At 39.0% G+C, this 24,980-nt stretch overlaps 1 protein-coding gene across 4 annotated transcripts in view; it reads left to right on the plus strand.

Annotated features, from left to right (window-relative positions):
- PRELID2 (PRELI domain containing 2) overlaps nucleotides 1-24,980 on the plus strand; it is an 86,560-nt gene that overhangs the window by 16,643 nt on the left and 44,937 nt on the right. The window lies entirely within an intron of this gene.

Raw genomic sequence — 24,980 nt, forward strand, 5'->3', positions numbered from 1 at the left:
TTGTCAGCCTCTCCAGAGGCAGTATTTTTAGTTTGTAGAATATTCATCCAGACCTTTAGCAGATGCCTTAGGGCACTTATATAATATATTCATAAAGGTCAAATATATAGTTTTATATATTGTTTTTACATACATGATTTTATATTGTGTAAATTATTTTACAACTTTTTTTTACTAAATGGAATGTTTGAGCTTTATCCATTTGAGACATATATGTATGTATATATCCAACTTATTCTTTTGCGTAGGATTCAATCCTATGACTATTCTACATTTTATTTAGTTACTTTTCTTTTGATAGACTTTCAGATGGTGGCTAGTTTCTCTCTGTTACAAACAAGAATATAATACCTGTGAAGTATATGTTCCTTATATGTGACCCCTTATGCTATATGTGAGCACTGCTCTAAGTAGAATTTTTAAATGTCAGGTTTGTTGAGATATTATTTACATACAGTAAAATTTACTCATAGTTTACAGTTCTATGAGTCTTGATGAACATATATAGTTTTGCTACTCCTACAATTAAGCTATTGCACATTTAATATATATTTAAAAATTATATATTACAAGACGGTTCAACAGGAGAAAGAATATTCTCTTTGACATATGGTTCTGGGACAACTGAATATCTACTTATGGAAGAATGAAGTTGGACTCCTACCTCATATCAAATATAAAAATTAACTTAAAATGGGGACTGGGGTTGAGGCTCAGTGGTAGAGCACTTGCCTAGCATGTGTGAGGCACTGGGTTTGATTCTCAGCACTACATATACATAAATGATAAAATAAAGGTCCATCAACATCTTAAAAAAAGGTTAAAAATTAACTTAAAATGGATCAAAGGATCTAAATAATGAAAAATTTAAAGCTGTAATACACTTAGAAGAAAACAGGTGTAAATTTTTGTGATCTTAGGCAGTTTTTTTTTAAATATGACAATAGGAGACTAAGCATCGCAAGAAAAAAAACATAAAATTGACTTTATTGAAATGAAAAACTTTTAAATTTCAAATGGACACTGTCAAGAAAGTAAAAAGTCAATCAGGAGCATGGGAGAAAATATTGCAAACCATATATATGATAAGAGTCTAGAATCCAGAATATGTAGAAGATTAGTACAATTGAATAATAAAGGGACAGTCCAATTAAAAAATTGGCAAGATATTTGTGTAGACATTTCTTTAAGATACAGAATAGCCAATAACCACACAAAATCTATGGGGATTATTGGGAAAATGCAAATAATAAACCCCAGTGAGATACATTTCACACTTACTAGGATAGCTATAATTGAAAAGACATACAATAGCTTGGCATGGTGACACATGCCTGTAATCCCAGCAACTTGGGAAGCTGAGGCAGGAGAATTGTGAGTTCAAAGCCAGCCTCAGCAACTTAGTGAGGGCTTAAGCAACTTAGCAAGTCCCTGTCTCAAAATTAAAAAAAAAGTATATATATATATACACACACACACTATATACATATACATATTATATATATGTGTGTATATATGTGTATATATGTGTGTGTGTGTGTGTGTGTGTATATATATATAAATATATATATATATATATAAAGGGCTGGGGATGTGGCTTAGTGGTTAAGTGCCCCTGGGTTCAATTTCCAGTACCAAAAAAAAATAAAAGCAAAAAACCAAAAAATCACACAATAACAAGTATTGGGATGGATGTTGAGAAACTGAAACCTTTATACATTACTGACAGGATGTAAAATCATGCAACCACTGTGGTTTTAATGCCTCAAAAAGTTAAACATAGAGTTATCATTTGACCCAGAAATTTTACCCTTAGATGTATATTCTAGAGAAATGAAAACATGTCCATGCAAAAACCAAAATTTATAGTGGCATTATTCATAGTATCCAAAATATGGATATAGGCCAAATGTCTAGCAACTGATGAATATTTAATGAGATATGATATACCCATAAAATGAAATACTATTCAGCCATAAAAAGGAATGGAGTGCTTATTTATGTTATGACCTGGAAAAACCTTAAAAATATTATGCTAAGTGAAAGAAGCCAGTTAAAAAGGCCACATATCATGTGGAACATCCATGTATTTGAAATGTCCAGAAAGTAAATCCATAGAGTTCGAAAGTAGGCTAGTGATTGCCACGGGCTAGTGAGATCAAACAGGGAGTAACTGCTAATGAGTATGGAATTTTTTTGAGGGAATTTATAAAAATGTTCTGAGATTGGTGGATGATTGCCCAACTCTCTGAATATATTAAATTCCACTAATTTGTACACCTTTAAAAAGTGAATCTTAGCCAGGTGTGGTGATGCACACCTGTAATCCCAGTGGCTGGGAAGGCTGAGGCATGAGGATTGTGAGTTCAAAACCAGCTTCAGCAACTTAGTGAGACCCTAAGCAACTTAGTGAGTCCCTGTCTCTAAATAAAATATAAAAAGGGTTGGAGATGTGACTCAGTCATTGAGCACCCCTGGATTCAATGCCCAGGACCGAAAAAAAAAAAAAAAAAAGGTGAATCTTATGGTATGTGAATTATATCTCAATTTGAGAACAAATTATAAGGCTGGTTCTTAGGACATGAGTGTTTGGGTGTCTGTGACAAGAATTCCATAGACTGGGTGACGTGAACAATGCATGTTAATTCCTCACGGTTCTGGAGCCTGGGAGGTCTAAGATGTAGGCACCTACAGATCCAGGTCTGGTGAGTGCTCACTTCCTGGTTTGTAGATCACTCTCTTCTGTCATCTCCACATGTGGTAGAGAAAACAAGCTCTGATCTCTTTCTCTTCTCATAAAGATACTAATCTCATGATTGGGACTCTTCCCTTTTCACTTCCTATAGATTTAATTATCTCCCAAAGGCTCTATCTCCCAGTACCATCACGTGGTGGGTTAAGGTTTCAAAAAGAATTCTGGGGGAGGTGGGAGAACAGACCTGTAGTCCATAATGTACAGATTGGGTCTCATTGTCCTCCCATGTATTATTAAGACACTAATTTGCACTCATTAATAGCACATGAGAATTTTCATTTTGCTACAACATGGCCAGCCCCTAATATTGACATGCTTTTAAATTTTTACCACTATAATGGGTAAGAAATAATTAATTCCATTGAGATCAGTTTAAATACAAAAGTGAAACGTCATAAGCATTAAATGTGTTAAGAGTAATTATTGCTCTGAATTGTGATTTCAGAGGATAACTTACTGTGTTTTTGTTATTCTGTATGGTTTGATTTTTTTTTAATGCACCTGTCGTTTTAATGGAAATAGTAGAGTTCTCAAGCCCAAATAACTAAAATGCCCAAATCTAAAATCCATTCCTAAAGTCCAGCACTTTTCCAAATCATTACTGCTCCCATAGCTTTAGCCATATAATGATAATTCTGGGATGTTCCAGCAGCCCACTGAATGAATGAGAATGTCAGGTCTTATTAGTATCACAGGTGGATTTGCTCTGGAATACCCACTGGTTGTTATTTCTTAGTTTTCCTCACGGCAAGAGCTCACATAGGACATAGACGGTTGGGATTAAGTGTAAAGGCCGTAACTGGAGAATAGAGCTTTTTTTTTTTTTTTTCCTGTAAAAGTTGTAAAAGAATGGAATTATCTGATTTTCTACAAAAAAGTCTTCCATTTCATCTATTTTACTTTAGCCTTGATTTTTGCATTTGGGCTATCAGCTAGTCTTAAAAGCTGAACCAAACCTTTAGTCATTAGAGTAAAATGGTAATTATTCCTGAGAATCCTGGGAAAGCATTCGTTAGGAACTTTTTCCTGTGTGTGTGTGTATGTGTGTGTGTGTGTGTTTGTGTTGTATGTGTGCATGTATGCACACTTTTAATTTTATTTGAGATAGGATTTCACTAACTTAACCAGATCCTCCCTCCTCAACCACAGTAACTGGGTTTATAGGCATGTACCACTGTGCCTGGCTCTTTGTGTGTGTTTGTTTAAATATTTAAAAATAGTCATTCTGATATTGGAAAAATGATACATGCCTCTTGTAAAAAATATCCATTAATTCAGGGAACAAAAAGAAAAAAATTCTCTTTACCTAGAGATAAAATCTGTTTATATAATTTTCTTGGTCAATTCCTAATTGACACTTAGGTTTTTTAAAATGAATTTTTAGCTATTACAAACAGTGCTGTAATGAAAATCTCTAGAGTCTGTATTTTTACACTTAATTACCTTTTAAGGTAGATTGAGCAAAGTGGAATTTCCAGGTCAAGGTTATATGCATTTTTAATTTTGGCACTTATGGTCTGATTTATAAAAACTTTTGACCAATTAACCCTTTTTTTTTCTTTCTTTTGTCTGTTATGACCTAATTCACTCAAAAACACTGTATTTTATATCACCCACATAGAGGACTCATATACTTTTTGATACCTAGTAGGACATCAGGGTCTAAGCTAGATCCTTTATGTGCTTCTTTTGAGGCTCAGGTTAAATAACTTGCCCGAGGTGATACAGTTGGTAAATCTCTGAGGCAAAATGTGAATCCAGGTATAGACTTCACCTTGAACAAAGGGGTTGAGGAGGGAATATGGAAATTTACAAAAGGTGGGCTTATCTGAGTCAGCAGAGTGCTTTGGGTCCTAGGTATGGAGAATGGGTTTTGTCCTTCATCAGCAAGTGGCCACAGGAAGTTTTCTGAACAAGGGCGGCTGTGCAGGAGGCTGTGAACTGGATTCTAGAGTGTGTGTTCTTAGCTCTTGATGTGGCTTTAGAGGCATTTAGGCAGGCATTCTAAGTGAGTGGGTAGTCTGGGAGTGGAGGATGTCAAAGAAAGAAAGGTACATTATTTCCTCCTTTGCCAGAGAATGTGAGTAATGACCAGCCAGCGCACCCAGAAGATGAAATATGGACAGTTTTTTCAAAAGGAAAAAAAAAAAAAAAAAACAACTCCCCAATTTATCATGGCTCCTGAACCTAAAATTAGACCTTTAAGCTGTGTGCTGGTTAGCAGGTGTGGGTATGTGACAAGAAACCAGATGTCACTTTCCCTGTGCATGGGCTACTGGCTCAATTCAGATATGGCCTTGAAATCGATTTCTGTAGATATGACTAGCCTTGCTCTTTGTCTCTTCACAGAGATCTGATTTTGGCTTTGCACTGAAGTCTCCACAGCGTGACATTTTTTTTTTTTTTTTTTTTTGGACAAGAGCTACATTGGTTGTTACCCCATCTGTTTTCTCAGACAACTGGATAGTTCTCCTCTCCCTTTTTTATGGACCTTGAGATCGAACCCAGGGTCTTGTGCATTCTGGACAAGTGCTCTACCACTGAACTATATTCCAGTCCTTTTTTTCTAAAATTTTATTTTGAGACAGGGTCTCATTAAGTTGCTCATGCTGGTCTTGAACTTGAGATCCTCCTGCTTCAGCCTCTTGAGTAGCTGGCATTACACGTATGCCAACTGGATATTTCTAATGTGCTTTCTTCCTCTACTAACTTTATTTGACATTTTCCTGCTGTAGCTTTTATGGAATGGAATTTCCATTCATTTTGGAAGATGGAGTGATGTGCTATTTTTTTTTTTTTATTCATCTATAACTCTTCCAGAGCCCAGGTTATCACTGTGCCTCAGATAGGTCTTCCGATACTTACTGTATCCTTTCTCCTGTACCGAGTAGGTTGCTTTTTGCTGCAAATAACAGAATCCATGACTCAGACAGTAACAACCCTCCATTACATAGGTTTACTATATGTCCGGCACTGTTCTAAGGGCTGTGTGTGTGTGTGTGTGTGTGTGCGCACATGCATGTGGGTTTGTATACAGTAGGTGTAAATATATCAACTTATTTAATACTTGAAATGACTCCCAGGTTTGAACTCTTATTGTCCCTGTTTTATACACTCAGGCTTAGAGAAGCTAGTAACTTATACAGGGTAAGATGACTGTGAGTAGCCGCGTCACTTTGGCTTCAGAATCTGTGCTGTTAACAGGTAGCGTGCTTTTCCTCTCAGCCAGGAATCATTTCATCTCAGAACGAAGTGGGCTGTGTTCCCATACTTTTATTCTTTTGGCTCTACCTTTCTCTGTATATCCTCCCCCGTCCCACCCGGAGTTTGGATTCCTATGGTGTCCAGGGTCAGCATGCCTCTTTGTCCACATTAGAGGAAAAGATCTGTGAGAGGGAGAGAACCTGTCTCCCAACATGGGGGAAAAGCCCTTTCCTCTGAGACCAAATGAGTCCACTTAGAGTCCCTGCTCCCCTCAGACCAATTAGAGTGATCAGAGGAATGCTGTGGACCAAGAGGCCCTGGCCAGTCAGGACCTGTCCCCAGGGCTAGCGTGAGGTCAGCGCCCTCTCTGGAGTACGTGGAAGAGGCACCACATGCCTTTCTTTCTCTCCTTCTTTTCTCTTCACCGTGGTACTTGGGGTCTTTGTTTTGCATTGGAAGTAACAGAAACTCGTTATTGCAAATGACAGGGACATCTCTGTACTAGTGATCAGGCCACACAGGAACGGGAGAGCCAGCAAGAAGTAGGCAGCCTCATGGTCCCTTTTTTTTATTCTGTCTGACTCATTGATTAAAGAATTTCCTGATCTTGTTTTCTCACACAGTCAGCTGGGCTCACCCAGGCCTGTACAGGGTCTCATGTGTCCCAGTAACTGACTAGATCCTTGGGTTGAAATCCCACCTCTGAAAATAATTGTATGGCCTTGCATAGTTTATTGCTTCTTTATGCCTTGGTTTCCTCATCTGGTATGATGGGAATAGTATCCCTACCTTGGAGTATTATCGTGAGGATTAAAATAGTACATGAGAGAGCTTGGAGTGGCACCAGTCTCTGGTAGTCAGTAAATGTCCGTGTCTGATATTATTACTTTTGCTGTTTTTATTATCAGAATCTTAAAAATTCCTGCGACTTTGATTCTAATACCCAATATTCATTTGTTATGTAGAAACAGTGCTTATAATTATTTACCATTATACCACAAGAACATGCTCCATGTTGAGATTTTGCATTTCCTCAGTACACTATCTCCACAGGTATTGTGAGCTTCCAATTCAAGACTCAAAGGAGTAAGAACCTTCTATTTTAGTCCAGAGTGGAATTTAAGCCCTGGAGAGAATAGTATTCAGGGGTTAATGCAAGCATTTGGCAGGATTCCTTTGTATTTCTAGTTCTTTTCTTGGTTCCTATAGTGACTGGTGGTTGCAGGTCCAGGGTCACCACAAGGCTCGCTTTGATGAATGACCTGAAGGTCTGTAGGCTGAAGCTCTGCTTTGCCTTAGGACACTTGGATGAAATCAGAAAATAGAAAAGTGAATCTTAATTAAAGTCAGCTCTTGTGAGAATGTGCTTTATTTATTAGGTAGAGTAAGGTACAGGCTTTTACTTTGGAAAATGGAATGTATTATTTTAGATTTTTTTTTTTAGGAGAAAGTTATAGTTTCTTCTCCCTGAAACCTTACATTTTGAGATTTTGAGATAGGCTTTTTTTTTTTTTTTTTTTTTTTGTGGTACCAGGAATTGAGCCCAGCAGCATTCAACCAGTAAGCCACTTCCTAGCCCATTTTTAATTAATTAATTTATTTATTAATTTATTAAAGATAGGTTCTCACCAAGTTGCTCAGGGCCTCGCTAAGTTACTGAGGCTGGCTTTGAACTTGTGATCCTCCTGCCTCAGCCTCCTGAGCTACTGGGTTTACAAGGCATGTGCCATTGTGCCAGGTTAAGATAGGCTTTTTAATTTCATACTGTCTTCTCTTTGCATCTGTTCTTTAAAATTTATTAGTCAGTTTTGGGTTCTTGTTCTTCTCTTCCTTATAATAGATTTTTTTTTAATTCTACACATAGTGTGGAATAGTATTATTGTGCTTTTGATTTGATTTTGTTAGTTAAGGCTTTATCCGAGTAACATACTTCTAAAAGTTAATCTTTGTGTAAAGTTGTTTCCCTGGACCTGCCCTTTCACCATAGTTGTATGCTTTTGTACCAAGTACAGGCTTTCCTTGTATCTTCTAGTTGTCACCATGAGGGGAGTCCTCCTCTGATCTTGATGTTGCAGAGCTGTTGTTTTTTGTGTGGACTTTTTGCTTGTGTAACAAGATCACCCCCCTTCCATACTCGGCGTAGCTTCCCTACGGCCACGCCTTCACTGTCCATGTCTGAGGACTTCTACTTTTCCTTTGATGGCTCACATTTCTCTCTTCTGAGATTGAAAATGTTAAGTCTAGAAGAGTGTGTGTCAATAACATTGGATAGATCCATCTGAATGTTGGTTCCACATTTACAAACATACCAGTGAAATTCCTCCTGTAGCTCAGTAAATTTTTCATTATTAGTGAAGTGACTCATATGAATATTTTTCATTCTAATAAATAGGTTTGTAACTTTTTGAAATTTTTAGTTGTGAATTTCTGGATTAAAACATCACAAGTCTCAAGTAATTATCTTATAGATTGCAAACAGTATAATTTCCATGTTTCAAGGGCAAATTTGGGGGCATTTTTCTTTGTGTGTCTATCTTTTTCCTGTCTTGAGTCTTTTTCTTCTTTATTTCTCTAGGCATTGACCTTTTTGATTGACCTCCAACTTGCTTTTGCTGAAGTATTAACATTCTCTGGCTCTGCTGACTTTACTTAGGCATTATTTGTAAGACACAAACCTGATACTAAAGAGTTTGAGGGTGTAGTAAACTAACAGCCTGAATAAATACCACTGTATTCACCCCAAACATGACTCCCTGTGCTCATATTGACCTTGATTTCCAGTACACCAGTGGGTGATGGAATGGTAGCTGAACACCACAACTGCCATGCAGAGCAGCAAGGCCTTCTGTACAGATTGACATCTGGGCTGGAGCCTTGTTTTTGGCTCCATAAGTCTGTCCTCCAGAAGATGCTCATTTGCCTTTTGATATTTGTATTCATACAATCAGGGTCTTCTCTGGTTTTCTCTCCTGTACTTACTGTCTGGTGGTTGTGCCCTGAGGTCACAGTTCTTGCTTTATCTAGCACAGTCTTTGGCTCACAGAGGATGCTTCATGGTCATTTGTCAGATGAATGACGAATGCTCACAGGGATCTAGATAGCGCTCCTTCTGGACTGAAATGAGAATGAAGGGAGGGAAGGGAAAGGGAATGGAACTGGACAAGGGCAAGTGCACATTGGGAAGTTTCTGATATGATTAGTAGGCTATGCCATGGCAGGAGACCTGAAGCAGTAATATGAGGGCAGGTACCACATGACTGCGCCAGTGAACCTGTTGTGTAGTAAGATTTGGAAATGTCTGCTAACTTGTCAGTATTCTGTGGTCATAGTGATAAGCAGATCTGCAGCTGGCACCCTTTTTTTGCAATATCCTGATTTCTCTTTGGTCACCTATGTGCTCTTTGGGCCTGGGAAGAGTTGGCTTCAGCTCCCTTACAGAGTGGTGTGAAGATTTAATAAGATAATAAATGGAATGCTGTACTCGTGGAGAGCATAAAACACTTAAATATAAGTTGTTGTTGGAATTAATGGTGAATAAATGTTGTTTTCAAAGTGGGGTGGCTTTTTAAAGGCACTACTTTTGAAAAGTTGAGTAAGCCATTTATTGAAAAGGGAGGTGATAACTGAGCTGGAAAAAATGATGTTTAGTCAAGAAAGCATTCTATGGCATTTATGAGTAAAAGCTTTTGAAATATCATAGTGGATGACTATTGATTTTTTTCATCTTCCTTTGTCCTTTGGTTTGGGGTTCTGGGTTAGTGCAAGGTTCAGGGGGAAGGTTAAAATGTAGATGCATCATGGTGCTTCTAGTTTTGTAATCAGGGCTCGTTCCAGGTGAAGCTCTAGGTAGATTTGGAAACTTGTGATAACTAGTCATATCCTGAGGTCCTAGTGATAAGCAAACCTGCTGTTGGCATGCCTTCTAGAACTCCATTTTTTGCAAAGTTCCTGTTAATCTTATAAAGCATGACCCGTTGATAATCTGACTCTCCAGCAAACAGTATACACTTATCAGCAGGAGCACAATGCTGAAAGTTTAGCAATATTCAGGTGAGGCCCCTCTTGAATGTATGTTAGAGGAACAATCAATGGAAATAAGAGATGAGGAAGGGAGACTTAAGGGAGACTGAGTAATGTCAACATTTTGTGGCATTCTCACAGAATTTTACATAGCAGACATGCCATTTTTCCTATTTTATTTTATTTTTTGATACCAGGGATTGAACCCAGGGGTGCTTACCCACTGAGGCACATCCCTAGCTCTTTATATTTTTTATTTTGAGATGGGGCCTCACTGAATTGCTTAGGGCCTTGATAATTTGCTGAGGCCGGCCCTGAACTTGCAATCCTCCCGGCAGCAGCCTCAGGAACTGCTGGGCTTACAGGCGTGTGACACCATGCCTGGTCAACCTAAAGATCTTGAGACAATAGAGAGGAACCTGATGACAGTCTACTTAGACTTGGCTCCACCTCCTCTGTCAGTCTGTGCTTGCCACCTGGGAGTGTAACTGCCATCAGGGCCGATTTTGGTAGCTATGTAAAGAGATGGAGAAGAAAACTGGCAAGCTGAGTTCCAGGTTTGCATTTGTGGCTGTATTTTGATGTGTCTGCACTCAGGTGAAGGCTGCTTCATTTCCTGTGTGCCTGACCCTGAGGGGGTGTGGCATCGAGGGGAGTTTTGTTGGTAATTCCTAGCTAGTCCTGTTCAGTTCTCCTCTTAGCTCTGGAGTGATTCAGCAGTCTCTGTGTGAAGAGAGGAAAACCTTCCAGCCTCACTTAGGTCTAGTTGGGATGGGTGCCACTCCAAGAATTCTCCATCTAATATTTTAAATAACCTTTCATATGTTTTCACAGGTATTGATTTCATATTCATTGCAGAATCGTTACAAAATACTTGTAAGAAAAAACAGGGACGTGCTCATGTCCTCTTTGATTGTGTTTCCTTCTTAGCCAGTTACCCCAGAGGAAACACAGCCAGCATCGTGTCTGTGAGCAGCACCTTGGGTGTGTTACCAGTTTGTTCTTTTTCTGTTGCTGCATAGCATTCCTTTGTGTGAGTGTTCTGTAGTTGCTGCAGATGATTTACTTATTCTGCAGAAAAATCATCCAAACATACAAATGTGGAATTGTACCATATGTGGTATTCCAGCTTTTACATTAACTTCACACTACAGTGGGGACTATCTATTTATTTTGCTTTATTTATTTGTATTTTTTGTGGTACTGGGGATTGAATGCAGGGGTGCTGTACCACTGAGCTACTCTCCCAATCCTTTATAATTTTTATTTATTTTTTGGCACCAGGGATTGAACCTAGGGGTACTTAACTACTGAGCCACTTCCCATTCCTATTTTTTATTTTGATACAGGGCTTCACTAAGTTGCTGAAGCTGGTCTTGAACTTGTAATCCTCCTGCCTCAGTCTCCCGAATCACTGGATTACAGACATATTCTTTTATGCCTGTAGTCCATAGTATCATTTTTTTTAGTCATCTTTTAATGACTGTTTGGACCTATTCATTGTATAAAATTATTCTAGTGTGTTTTATTAAGTATTCTAGTTATTGGGCATTAGCTTCTATATAAAATGATGTGATGAATCTCTTTATAGGTTGGTATAAGCCATCATCTAAGATTATTTTCTTAGGACATACTATATTTCACCACATAATCATTACAGGTTTTATGCCAATTTTTTTTTTTTTTTTTTGTAAAAAAATGGGGTGAGACCATTATGTAAAGCTTTTTTTTTTTTTTTTTTTTTTTTAATTGTGCTGGTATTACTCAAAAATTATTGGATTGGGATTGTGGCTCAATGGTAGAGCACTCACCTAGCATGTGTGAGGCACTGGGTTCGATCCTCAGCACCACATAAAAATAAATAAAATAAGGGTATTGTGTCTATCTACAACTAAAAAACTTAAAAAAAATTTTTATTAGTGAACTGTCTTTGGTGAAGATTAAAATGCATGGAATACTCATGAACACATGTTAATATGGTGACAATGATTATGTGGTGAAATACAGTATTATTAGAAGTAGATTTTATGGGTTCAGGGATTTTGTTTGAGACATTCGTTAGATATTTGTAAACTGAAGCACATATTCTTAAGCATTCCAGAAAACTTCCCAGGGACATGGCCTTTGTCAATTGTGTATAGACCTGTACTTGAAATAATATCATGAGCACTGATATTTAATTGTGGGGCCCAGTGCAAGATGACAATGCAGAGCCCTTACATTTCAAGACAGTGACATTAGAGTATTCAACCAAGTGTGTGGCCTTTCTAAATGCTGAGCCCTCTGTGACCCATACATAGCTTCTCATGAACACAACCCTGAGTGGGGTGCCTGCACTGGTGGACCTGATATCCAGAGATAAGCTTGTAGCTGGGCCAATTCACAAACTGTTATATGTTTTGGAGGTTTGCCCACCAGCTGAGGATACCAGTAAACTTTCTTAGAATAGACATATTTCTAGGTACCAGAATTGTGGGAAAGGACATGGGTTCTAGTTAACTGTGGTTTTAAATAGTGACCCTGCCATTTACTTTTGTGTGACCTTAAGCAAGTTTGCTTCCTTGAGCCTCTGTTTTTTCATCTGTAAAATGAGTTTAGTATTATGTATCTTATAAATTTGAAAGAATTAACTAAAATGCATGTGTATAAAAAACTTGATTCAGTGCTTTACAATGATAGGCTATTAAAAAGTGTTAACTGTTGTTATTCTCAATTCTTAAATACTACATTTTAAGAGATGGAACAAGACAACTCTAAAATATATACCTGCCCTAAATTGCTGGGCTTCTGAGATTCCACCGTTTGATTTATTCCTTAATGTTATGGTGTTGCCTGCTGATGCTCGCTGTTAACAATTAGGTGGCTACCCATGAATCTTCCATGGGTTAAAAGATCAGCTCAAAGCTGGTAATGTGGCTCAGTGGTAGATCACTTGCTTAGCATGTGTGGGGCCCTGGGTTCAGTTCCTCAGCACTGAAGAAAAAAAAAAAAAAAAAAAATCAGCTCATCAGGAACAGGCTCCAGGAGAGCAGGTTAGAGTGGGGACAGGTGTGTGATCTCACAGTCTCAGAGTGTGAACATGATGTGGTTGGTGGCATGGCAGGGAGGAGGCTGGGAAGATGGGAGGATTCCCAGAATTGCAGGGCCTGTCATTACCTTGTTGACAAGTGGTTTATGGTGATTGAGGGCCACCCAAAAGTTACTGAAGTATAAGCAGTTTGGAGTTCTTGCAACTGGATTTGCATGGTAGGCATTTAATTTCTCAGCCTCTGTGCTTCTCTTACTATTAATGGGACTAATAATGGGGATGGTGATAGAATAGGATTATTAGTAAGACTAGTAGTGTTAGTATTGTTTACTGACATTTGTTGAGTGCTTATAATACTTTGAGTGCTTTATGCAGATTACCTTTTTCAAACTTGGGACAAATCATGAAATAGTTATTAACCCATTTTAAAGCGAAGACCAGGCTTCAGGAACTTACCTATGTGGGTGGGTAGGAAAGATGAGATAAGATGTGAATCCAAGTGGTTTAATTCCAGGAACCACATCCTTAATCATTGTTCTGTAATTCATTCTACTATCTCTGTCTTTGAATCTATCATCATCTATTATCTATCTCCATACACTTGCACATCTGCACAAGAGAATGTATTATATAGAAATATATTTGTGTATATGTTAAGGCTGAAAACTGCATAGCATTTCTTGAGACCTCTGCTAATTTCATTGGTTCTCTGAGGCAGTTTTAGAGATGGGTTTAGCCTGACAGTGCTGGGAGACCATGCAGTCTGGTGTTGTGGAGTGCAAATATGAGCCAGGCAGTCTCCACAGCAGTGTTAGCCCCAGGGAACAGTGCAGGGAGTAAGCAGGCCTGAAGTGACCTGAAGACGCTGCATTTCCTTTGGTGCACCCTGTCACTGTGGTTACAGGAGAAGGTCCTGAACACTGTGATTAGAACTGAGATGTCATCACAGCAAGAATGTCTGTGGAACTTTTTCCCTCCCCTCAAAGACACTTTAATTAAATTCCCATCATGAAAACAATTAGGCAAGATTTGCCATACCTACCCGGTCAATAATTCAGAGACAGGATCTCATTAAGAGTTTTTGCTTTATCAGAAACTGCCATTTTGAGCATTCAGAGCTGGTAGCTGCGTGCTCTAGGGATTGATTCCTGATCCATATTTCCCCTGAATTTTTTTTTTTTTAATTTTTCCAAATTCAGAAGAAAAAAAAAATATTTAAATGACCTCAGTGGACACTGGTTGTATAAACTGCTGTTCATTTTCACAAAGCTATTCCGAGATTGGAGCACTGCTTTCTCTGTCTTGATTCTGGTGTGTTCTATGCTGAGTTATGTGCATTGAATGGGCAAAACCCTAGGTGCAACTCTCATACCGGCACTGCTTGAGGGAGAGCGAGTGAGCCTCACCATGCTGTGGGTGGCTTATCCCTCAGCCTGGTGCAGACTGCCCCTACTGAACTAGGAGGTGGAACTCCTGGGACATTTGGTTTACTTCCCCGACAAAAGCATTGGGATGTACCATAATGTCTTCCCTTTTTTTGCTGCTTCTCTTCCTCTTCCCTACCCTGCCTCCTCTCCAGCCTTTCCTTCCCACAGGCATTGATTTTCTACCCTATACTATCATTGCAATTAGATTGAGGATGTAATGAAGAAAACATTAGATAGAGCTATTTTGAAAAACATTTGCTGTTGAAAAGTTGAAATTGTACATACCTTATGGCCCAGATATTTGCTGGATACTCTGCAGTCACTCACATATATATGTACCAGGATACATTTTAAGTATTTTCATAACAGCACTGTTAGTAAGAGCCCTAGATGGGGTCCATCTAAATGACATCTTTATTAGAGTGAATAAATAATTTGGAGGGTTTTCAAACAGTAGAATACCCTACAGCAATGACAATGAACAAACAACAGCTATGTGCAACAATTTGGATGAGTTCCATGGACCTAAGTCTGAGTGTGCAGGCTATTTTCTGTGTCTACTTAGCAAACAGGCAGTGACGTGACCACTATGTGCTTAGAAAGCTGACTTTGGGCAGTGTGGAGTGCAGGGTCTCCATGTCGGAGAAAAGGATCCCAATGGGAGCCAGTTGCTGTGGTTCTAGAGAAGAAAGTGCTGTGCTAGATCAGGCAGGAGCAGAGGCCCGGGGAAGAATGCACGGATTATTGAAGGTCATTGGAAGTAACCTAAACACAATCTGGTGACTGATTGAATATTTGGATTGATTACAGAGAGAGAACCATAAGACATGTTGAGATTTCTTATCTCATGGACTAGGAGGAGGATGGATTTATCATTAGCAGAGATCAGAGGAGGAGTAAGTTTTGAGGTGATAGATAATGAATCAGCATGTCATGAAGCGATATGATTATGGATGAGTTATTTAACATTTTTTTTTGCCATAGGTTTTTTTTTTTTATTGTAAACAAATGGGATACATGCTGTTTCTCTGTTTGTACATGGTGTAAAGGCATACCATTTGTGTAATCATAAATTTACATAGGGTAATGTTGTTTGATTCATTCTGTTATTTTTTCCCTTCCCACCACCCCTCTTTTCCCTCTATATAGTCCTTCCTTCCTCCATTCTTGCCCCGCTCCCTAACCCTAACTCTAACCCTAACACTAACCCCTCCCTCCCCCCCATTATGTGTCATCATCCACTTCTTAGCGATATCATTTGTCCTTTGGATTTTTGAGATTGGCTTATCTCACTTAGCATGATATTCTCCAATTTCATCCATTTGCCTGCAAATGCCATAATTTTATCATTCTTTATGGCTGAGTAATATTCCATTGTGTGTGTGTGTGTGTGTGTGTGTGTGTATATATATATATATATATATATATATATATAATCACAGTTTCTTTATCCATTCATCAATTGAAGGGCATCTAGGTTGGTTCCACAATCTGGCTATTGTGAATTGAGCAGTTATGAACATTGATGTGGCTGTATCTCTGTAGTATGCTGATTTTAAGTCCTTTGGGTATAGGCCAAGGAGTGGGATAGCTGGGTCAAATGGTGGTTCCATTCCAAGTTTTCTAAGGAATCTCCACACTGCTTTCCAGAGTGGCTGCACTAATTTGCAGCCCCACCAGCAATGTATGAGTGTTCCTTTCTTCCCACATCCTCGCCAACACCTGTTGTTGCTTGTATTCTTGATAATGGCCATTCTAATTGGGGTGAGATGGAATCTTAGGGTGGTTTTGATTTGCATTTCTCTTATTACTAGAGATGTTGAACATTTTTCCATATGTTTGTTGATTGCTTGTAGATCTTCTTCTGTGAAGTGTCTATTCATTTCCTTAGCCCATTTGTCGATTGGATTATTTGTATTCTTGGTGTAAAGTTTTTTGAGTTCTTTATAGATTCTGGAGATTAGTGCTCTATCTGAAGTATGATTGGCAAAGATTTTCTCCCACTCTGTAGGTTCTTTCTTCGCATTGCTGATAGTTTCCTTTGCTGAGAAAAAGCTTTTTAGTTTGAATCTATCCCAGTTATTGATTCTTGCTTTTATTTCTTGTGCTATGGGAGTCCTGTTGAGGAAGTCTGGTCCTAAGCCGACATGTTGAAGATCTGGACCTACCTTTTCTTCTATAATCTGCAGGGTTTGTGGTCTGATTCCGAGGTCCTTAATCCATTTTGAGTTTAGTTTCGTGCATGGTGAGAGATATGGGTTTAGTTTCATTCTGCTGCATATGGATTTCCAATTCTCCCAGCACCATTTGTTGAAGAGGCTATCTTTTCTCCATTGCATATTTTTGGGACCTTTGTCTAGTATGAAAAAATTGTATTTATTTGGGTTTGTGTCCGTGTCCTCTGTTCTGTACCATCGATCTACCTTTCTATTTTGGTACCAACACCATGCCGTTTGGTTACTATTGCTTTGTAGTAGAGTTGAAGATCTGGTATTGCGATACCTCCTGTTTCACTCTTCCTGCTAAGGATTGCTTTAGCTATTCTGGGTTTCTTATTCTTCCAGATGAATTTCATAATTGCTTGCTCTATTTCTGTAAGGTACGTCATTGGGATTTTAATTGGAATTGCATTGAATCTATATAGCACTTTAGGTAGTATGGCCATTTTGACAATATTAATTCTTCCTATGCAAGAACATGGGAGATCTTCTTAGAAGATTTCCATCTTCTAAGGTTTTCTTCGATTTCTTTCTTTAGTGTTCTGTAGTTCTCATTGTAGAGGTCTTTCACCTCTTTTGTGAGATTGATTCCCAAATATTTTATTTTTTTCGAGGCTATTGTGAATGGGGTAGTTTTCCTAATTATTCTTTCCAAAGATTTATCACTTATGTATGCATTAGATTTATGTGCATTGATCTTATATCCCACTACTTTACTGAATTCACTTATGAGTTCTAAAAGTTTTCTGGTGGAATTTCCTGGTTCCTCTAAGTATATAATCATATCATCAGCAAATAGGGATAGTTTAAGTTCTTCTTTTCCTATTTGTATCCCTTTAATTTCTTTGGTCTGTCTAATTGCTCTTGCTAGAGTTTCAAGGACGATATTGAATAGAAGTGGTGAAAGAGGGCATCCCTGCCTTGTTCCAGTTTTTAGGGGGAATGCTTTCAGTTTTTCACCATTTAGAATGATATTAGCCATGGTCTTAGCATAGGTGGCCTTTACAATATTAAGGAATGTTCCCACTATCCCTATTTTTTCTAGTGTTTTGAGCATGAAGGGGTACTGTATTTTATCAAATACTTTTTCTGCATCTATTGAAATAATCATGTGATTCTTGACTTTAAGTCTATTGATATGGTGAATTACAAATATTGATTTCCTGATGTTAAACCAGCCTTGCATCCCTGGGATGAAACCCACTTGATCATGGTGCACTATCTTTTTAAATATGTTTTTGTATGCGATTTGCTAAAATTTTGTTGAGAATTTTTGCGTCGATGTTCATTAAGGATATTAGTCTGAAATTTTCTTTCCTCGATGTGTCTCTGTCTGGTTTAGGTATCAGTGTGATATTGACTTCATAGAATGCGTTTGGGAGGGTTCCCTCCTCTTCTATTTTATGGAATACTTTGAGAAGTATTGGAATGAGCTCTTCTTTAAAGGTTTTGTAGAACTCGGCTGAGAACCCATCTGGTCCCGGACTTTTCTTTGTTGGTAGGCTTTTGATGACTTCTTCTGTTTCATGACTTGAAATTGGTCTATTTAAATTGTGTATGTTCTCCTCGTTGAGTTTAGGCAATTCATATGTCTCTAGAAACCTGTTGATGTGTTCGAAATTTTCTATTTTGTTGGAGTATAGATTTTCAAAATAGCTTCTAATTATGTTTTGTATTTCAATCGTATCTGTTGTGATATTTCCTTGTTCATTCCGAATTTTAGTGATTTGGGTTTTCTCTCATCTTCTCTTTGTTAGTGTGGCTAAAGGTTTATCAATTTTGTTTATTTTTTCAAAGAACAAACTATTTATTTTGTCAATTTTTTGTATTGTTTCTTTTGTTTCAATTTCATTGATTTCAGCTCTGAGTTTAATTATTTCCTGTCTTCTACTACTTTTGGTGTTGGTCTGTTCTTCTTTTTCTAGGGCTTTGAGCTGTGGTGTTACGTCGTTTATTTGTTGAGTTTCACTTCTTTTATTAAGTGCGCTCCATGAAATAAATTTTCCTCTAAGTACTGCTTTCATAGTGTCCCAGAGATTTTGATATGATGTTTCTTTGTTCTCATTTACCTCTAAGAATTTTTAAGTTTCCTTCCTAATATCTTCTGTTGTCCATTCATCATATAATAGCATATTGTTAATCTCCGGGTGTTGGAGTAGCTCCTGTTTTTTACTCTTTCATTTATTTCTAACTTCAATCCATTATGATCTGATAGAGTACAAGGTAGTGTCTCTATCTTGTATTTGCTAACATTAGCTTTGTGGCATAATATATGGTCTGTTTTAGAGAAGGATCCATGTGCTGCTGAGATGAAAGTGTTTTTGCTCTTGGTTGAATGATATACTCTATAAATGTCTGTTAAGTCTAAATTATTGATTGTGTTATTGAGATCTATGGTTTCTTTGTTCAATTTTTGTTTGGAAGATCTGTCCAGTGGTGAGAGAGGCCTGTCAAAATCACCTAGTATTACTGTGTTATGGTCTATTTGGTTTCTGAAATTGAGAAGGATTTGTTTGACATACATGGATGAGCCACTGTTTGGGGCATCGATGTTTATGATTGTTATATCTTGCTGATTTATGCTTCCCTTAAGCAGTATGAAATGACCTTCTTTATCCCTTCTGACTAACTTTGGCTTGAAGTCCACATTATCGGAAATGAGGATGGATACTCCAGCTTTTTTGCTGAGTCCATGTGCATGGTATGTTTTTCCCCATCCTTTCACCTTTAGTCTATGGGTATCTTTTTCTATGAAGTGAGTCTCTTGCCGGCAACATATTGTTAGATCTTTCTTTTTAATCCAATCTGCCAGTCTATGTCTTTTGGTTGATGAATTCAGGCCATTAACATTCAGGGTTATTATTGAGATATGATTTGTATTCCCGGTCATTTGGTTCATTTATTTAATTAAATTAATTAATTAATTTATTTGTTTGACACAACTTGTTTCCTCCTTTATTTGACAATTCCTTTAGGATAATTCCTCCCTTTGCTGATTTGCTTCTTTGTTTTTCATCTCTTCCTCATGGAATATTTTGCTGAGAATGTTCTGCAATGCTGGCTTTCTTTTTCTAAATTCTTTTAGCTTTTGTTTATCATGGAAGGATTTTATTTCATCATCAAATTTGAAGGTAAGCTTTGCTGGGTATAAGATTCTTGGTTTTCATCCATTTTCTTTCAGGGCTTGAAAAATGTTGTTCCAGGCCCTTCTAGCTTTTAGGGTCTGGATTGAAAAATCTGCTGATATCCATATTGGTTCCCCCCTGAATGTAATTTGGTTCTTTTCTCTCACAGCCTTTAAAATTCTGTCTTTATTTTGTATGTTAGGTATTTTCATTATAATGTGCCTTGGTGTGGGTCTGTTGTAATTTTGTGTATTTGGAGTCCTATAAACCTCTTGAACTTGATTTTCCATTTCATTCTTCAGATTTGGGAAATTTTCTGATATTATTTCATTGAATAGATTGTTCTTTCCTTTGGTTTGTTCTTCTAAGCCTTCCTCAGTCCCAATAATTCTTAAGTTTGGCCTTTTCATGATATCCCATAGTTCTTGTAGATTCTGTTCATGATTTCTTACCATCTTCTCTGTTCGTTCAACTTTGTTTTCAAGGTTAAATATTTTGTCTTCAATGTCTGAGGTTCTGTCTTCCAGGTGTTCTATCCTATTGGTTATGCTTTCTATGGAGTTTTTAACTTGGTTTATTGTTTCCTTCATTTCAAGGATTTCTGTTTGGTTTTTTTTCAATATCTCTAACTCTTTATTGAAATGATCGTTTGCTTCCTGTATTTGCTCTTTTAACTGTCGATTGGTGCGATCATTCAATGCCTGCGTTTGCTCTTTCATCTCATCATTCAGTGCCTGCGTTTGCTCTTTCATCTCATCGTTTGCTTCCCTGATCATTTTAATTATGTACATTCTGAACTCCTTTTCTGTCATTTCTTGTGCCATGCTGTCATTGGATTTTATTGATGTAAATAAATACATTTGTTTGGGGCATTTTCTTCCCTTGTTTTCTCATATTGTTCAGGTATCAGTGGACCTCTGAGATATTGCAGATTTCCTCTATTGACTTATAATGTCCCTGAAGATTTCTAGTATATTCCCTCTTAGCCTTCAGTGGGCTGAAGTCTTGGAGGAAGTTGATAATGCGGTGCTCCACAAGGAAGCTGCCTCTCTAGGGGTGGTGGCCTTCAGGTAGGGTATATTCCCTCCTAGTGCAAAAGAGATGCCTCCACTTGTTGACCAATGGTCATCCAAAGGGGAACTAGGCTGCGGGCTGAGGCAAGGCCTGTTTGGGTCTGTGTCTCTGGTTTTACCATCCTTGTGGGAAAACCTCACCCTGCAGGGAAGACTGACCTGTCGGGGAGGTCTCGCTGGTCAGTTCCCCTCCTAGAGGTTCCCCCCAATCCACAGCTACCGCCTGGGCTGGGCTGCCTTCCTCTACAACGTTCCCCTGGGCCTGGACCTACCTCCTGGGCCTGGGAGCCTCACCCTTCGCAGACGAGTCTTCTTAGGCTGCTTCTCCTCAGAAAATCTGCCCGCAGTCCTGGAACCTTTGCTCCGCCCCTAAGCCTGTCTTTGTGCGGCTCTTCCACCAAGAAGCCTCCTAGGTCCTGGGACCCTGCTCTGCACCTAATTGCCTGCCTATGCGGCCCCTCCTCTGAGCAGCCACCTGGAGCCCCGTACAATTGCTCCGAGTCCCAGCGACCCGCTGCACGCCTCTTCCTCTGGACAGCCGCCTGGTGTTCCGGTGAGGTCACTAGGGGTCCATGCAACTCACTGTGCGCCTCCTCCTCCCATCAACCGCCCATTGCCCTGGGCAGTCATTCCAAGTTCAAGTGACCTGCCCTGTTCCTCCTCCTCCGGGCAGCCCCCTGGTGTTCAGGAGCGGTCGCTTTGAGTCCAAACAACTCACCACTCGCCTCCTCCTCTGAGCAGCCGCCTGGAGCTCTGATGCAGTTACTGCGAGTCCAAGCGACCCACCGTGCTCCTCCTCCTCCTCCAGGCAGCCCCCCAGCATTCAGGAGCGGTCACTCTGAGTCCAAATAGCTCTCCTCGCAGCTCCTCCTCTGGCAACCACCTGTAGCTCTGGTGCAGTCACTCTGAGTCCAGGCGACCCGCCGCACTCCTCCACCTCCTCCTCACCGTAGGCCCTGGTGTTCAGGAGTGGTTGCTCTGAGTCCAAACAGCTCTCCTCGCAGCTCCTCCTCTGGGCAGCCTCCCGGAGCCCCAGTGGTTGCTCCGAGTCCAAGCGCTTTGCTGAGCGGCCTCCTCTACGATGCTCTCAGTTGTCCGAGTTCACTGCTCCAGTGGGGGGAGGGGTGTCTTGCCGGGCAGCTCTACTTCACAACGTTTCCTGCGTTCCAGGACTACTGCCCCATCCGGGACGCCTCCCCAATGGGAGAGACTCACCTGGCTGCTTTGAGTTGGTCCCAAGTTTCTCAATATCTCCTCTTTTGAATCCTGAGTCCTGGAGCAACATGAAATGCAGCCACCCTCTAGTCCGCCATCTTGAAAAGCCCCGTTTTTTTTTTATGTATAAAGAGAGAAAGTAATTTTCAAAGCATAACAATCTCTGAAGATTACCCATTGTCTAGCATATAATATGCACAGTTACTGTTAATGGTTTGAATGTGAGGTGTCTCCAAAAGCTCATGTGTGAGACATTGCCAGAAAGTTTGGAGGAGAAATGATTGGGTTATAGGCTTAACCTAATCAGCAAAATAATCCCTGATGGGGTTAACTGAGTGGTAACTAGAGGCAGGTGGGGTGTGGCTAGAGGAAGCAGTTCATTGGGGCATGGCTATGGGGTGTATATTTGTATCTGGAGAGTGGAGTTTCTGCTTCCTGATCACCATGTGAGCCGCTTCCCTCTGCCATACTCTTCTGCCATGATGTTTAGCCTCACCTCGAGCCCCATGGAACAGAGCTGGTCTTCTATGGATTAAGACTTCTGAAACCATGAGCCCTCAAATTTTTCCTCCTCTACCATTGTTCTCATTGGGTCTTTTAGTCACAGCAGTGAAAAAGCTGATTAAAACAGTTACTATGAGGAGGAAGTATCACTGTGTGTGTAACATCGTAAATGCAATGCAGTCCTCCCTTCAGGATTACCAGAGATGAGAGGCACAGGAAAACCCAATTTATCTTCATGTCTCTTGAGTGAAGTACAATATACTTCAAGTGTGGGTAGGAAGAACAAGTTTTAGGACAAAAGGCACAAAGAACCCAGATTACATAGTGTGGGGAATTGAAAGCCATGAGGTTATTTAAGGAGATTTTTAAATGAAAGGCAAACTGAAAGTTAGTATGTACTTTTGCTGAAAATGGTGCTTGGTGGCACAGAGTCTTTTAAAAAGCAATGTTTTATTTATATGAAAATGATGCTCAAGACCTTACTTTATTTTCTTAATTGCCAGAGTAATACATATTTATTATAGAAAACTTGTAAACAAATGAAAGGAACTGAACGCCTATAAATAAATTGTACCTGTAATTCTAATGCCTGTAGATTCTGTTCACTATCATTTCAACTCTGTTCATCCATCCGTCCATCCCTGCATTCCTCCATCTTTTATTTCTTTCTTTAAAAAAATTTTTTTTAGTTGCAGATGAACACAATACCTTTATTTTATTTATTTATCTTTATGTGGGGCTGAGGATTGAATCCAAGGCCTCATACATGCTAGGCAAGCACTCTACCACTGAGCTACAACCCCAGTGCCCCCCCTCTGCTTTTTTTTTTTTTTTTAACAGAGATAAAATTAAACTGTATGTTGTATAAACTTCTGTGTTGCTGTGTTTTGCACAGGAACTTACATGGAGTCTAATGCTACTGAGAGGGATTTGGGTTAGCTATGTGTAGTAAGAAAAAAATGTCTGAAGTACTTTGTCAGTGAATTATTGAGGGAGAAAGCAACATTTTCTTCTTTGACAGTCTTAAAAATATAATAGGATAAACTCTCATCTCATTGATGGCAAGGGTATGACCCTGCTTTATTGCCCTGTTATTCTCTGATATGTGAACAAACCCTGAGAGTGCTTTTCTGAGGACTTACTTCTCCCAAAAGTGGCAGAAAGAAATATTGTTTAGAATATGATGTAAGAGAGACTTTTTTATTAATCCCTCACCTATACTTGCCTTGAGGACTGAGAAGTTCATCTCTCCCACGTGTGTGAGACTGCTCAACTTTTCATTTTTAAATATTAAAATCACTGTAAATTCTACTCTTACTAATCCAGAATAAAGACGGGGAAGATTAGTGTCACTAGGATATAGTTTTACATGAGCAAATCATTTTAAATAGGTTTAAATCTAAGAAGCTCCTTAGGGTGAAGATATTTATGTCAGATTGAATGGAATATCTCTGTGTGTGTGTGCGTGTGTGTGTGTGTGTGTGCGCGCGTGCACGCGTGCACGCATGGGCACATGCAAGAATGAAGCAGGAGGGAAGGAAGAAGTGAGAGGAGTTATGAAGGCTTTTTACATGTGCATGGTTTCAGTGTATAGGCTACTCCTTTTAGAAAGAAGGTCTAGGTAAAGGGCTATAATAGCTCCTTTGCTAAATTCACAACTTGTATTCATTATCTTCTCATAATGTGATTTTTAGTGTATCAGTGCCTGTGCTTACATAAACATGCATCCTTACATAGACACAAGTATGGGAGAGTTGGCTCTCAACTTGTTTTTTATAGCATGTAAGAAGGTAGGAAAAATACTTTTTTTGTTGAGTATTTTTGATTAAAAAGATATTAATTAGATTAATTTATTTAATGAATGTTCATTGAACTTGAGTATAAGCCCTGCAATTGAAGATGCAGGATAGAAAATTGTCTAGAAGTATTAAGGTGTGACAACTAGCTTTTTAGTCATTTACAATTAATCCATGTGTGTTACTAGTTGTCCACAGAGGAGACCTTCAGGATAATCTTCAGGATAACTCCTCAGCCAAAGACCATTTTCATTCTGATTTCCACTTGTCCTTTCAGCTCCATCTGTTGACATTTCCCATATTTATCTTTTACTGTAGTCCTTCTTGGGAAGATTATAGGAAGGATTTATGAAGTCCTCAAACATCTGTGGCTCTTCAAACTTCATGTCTCCGTACTTGGGTCCCTGTAGTTTTCCTCTGATGGAATGCTTTGCCTGTTTGCTCACACATGTCTTCCTATTTTCTGCTAAACAGTGAGATCCTGGAGAACAGATGTCATCTCCTTCACTGTGGCCTCTAGCACTCAATATAATACTCAGCATTTGGAAGCCACACAGTGTGTTGAACAAATGAATGAATGAGACGAAATTAAGTGGTGATGAATACAGGCAGGT

The sequence above is a fragment of the Sciurus vulgaris genome, assembly GCF_902686455.1.
Source record: "Sciurus vulgaris genome assembly, chromosome: 6".
NCBI lineage: Eukaryota > Metazoa > Chordata > Mammalia > Rodentia > Sciuridae > Sciurus > Sciurus vulgaris.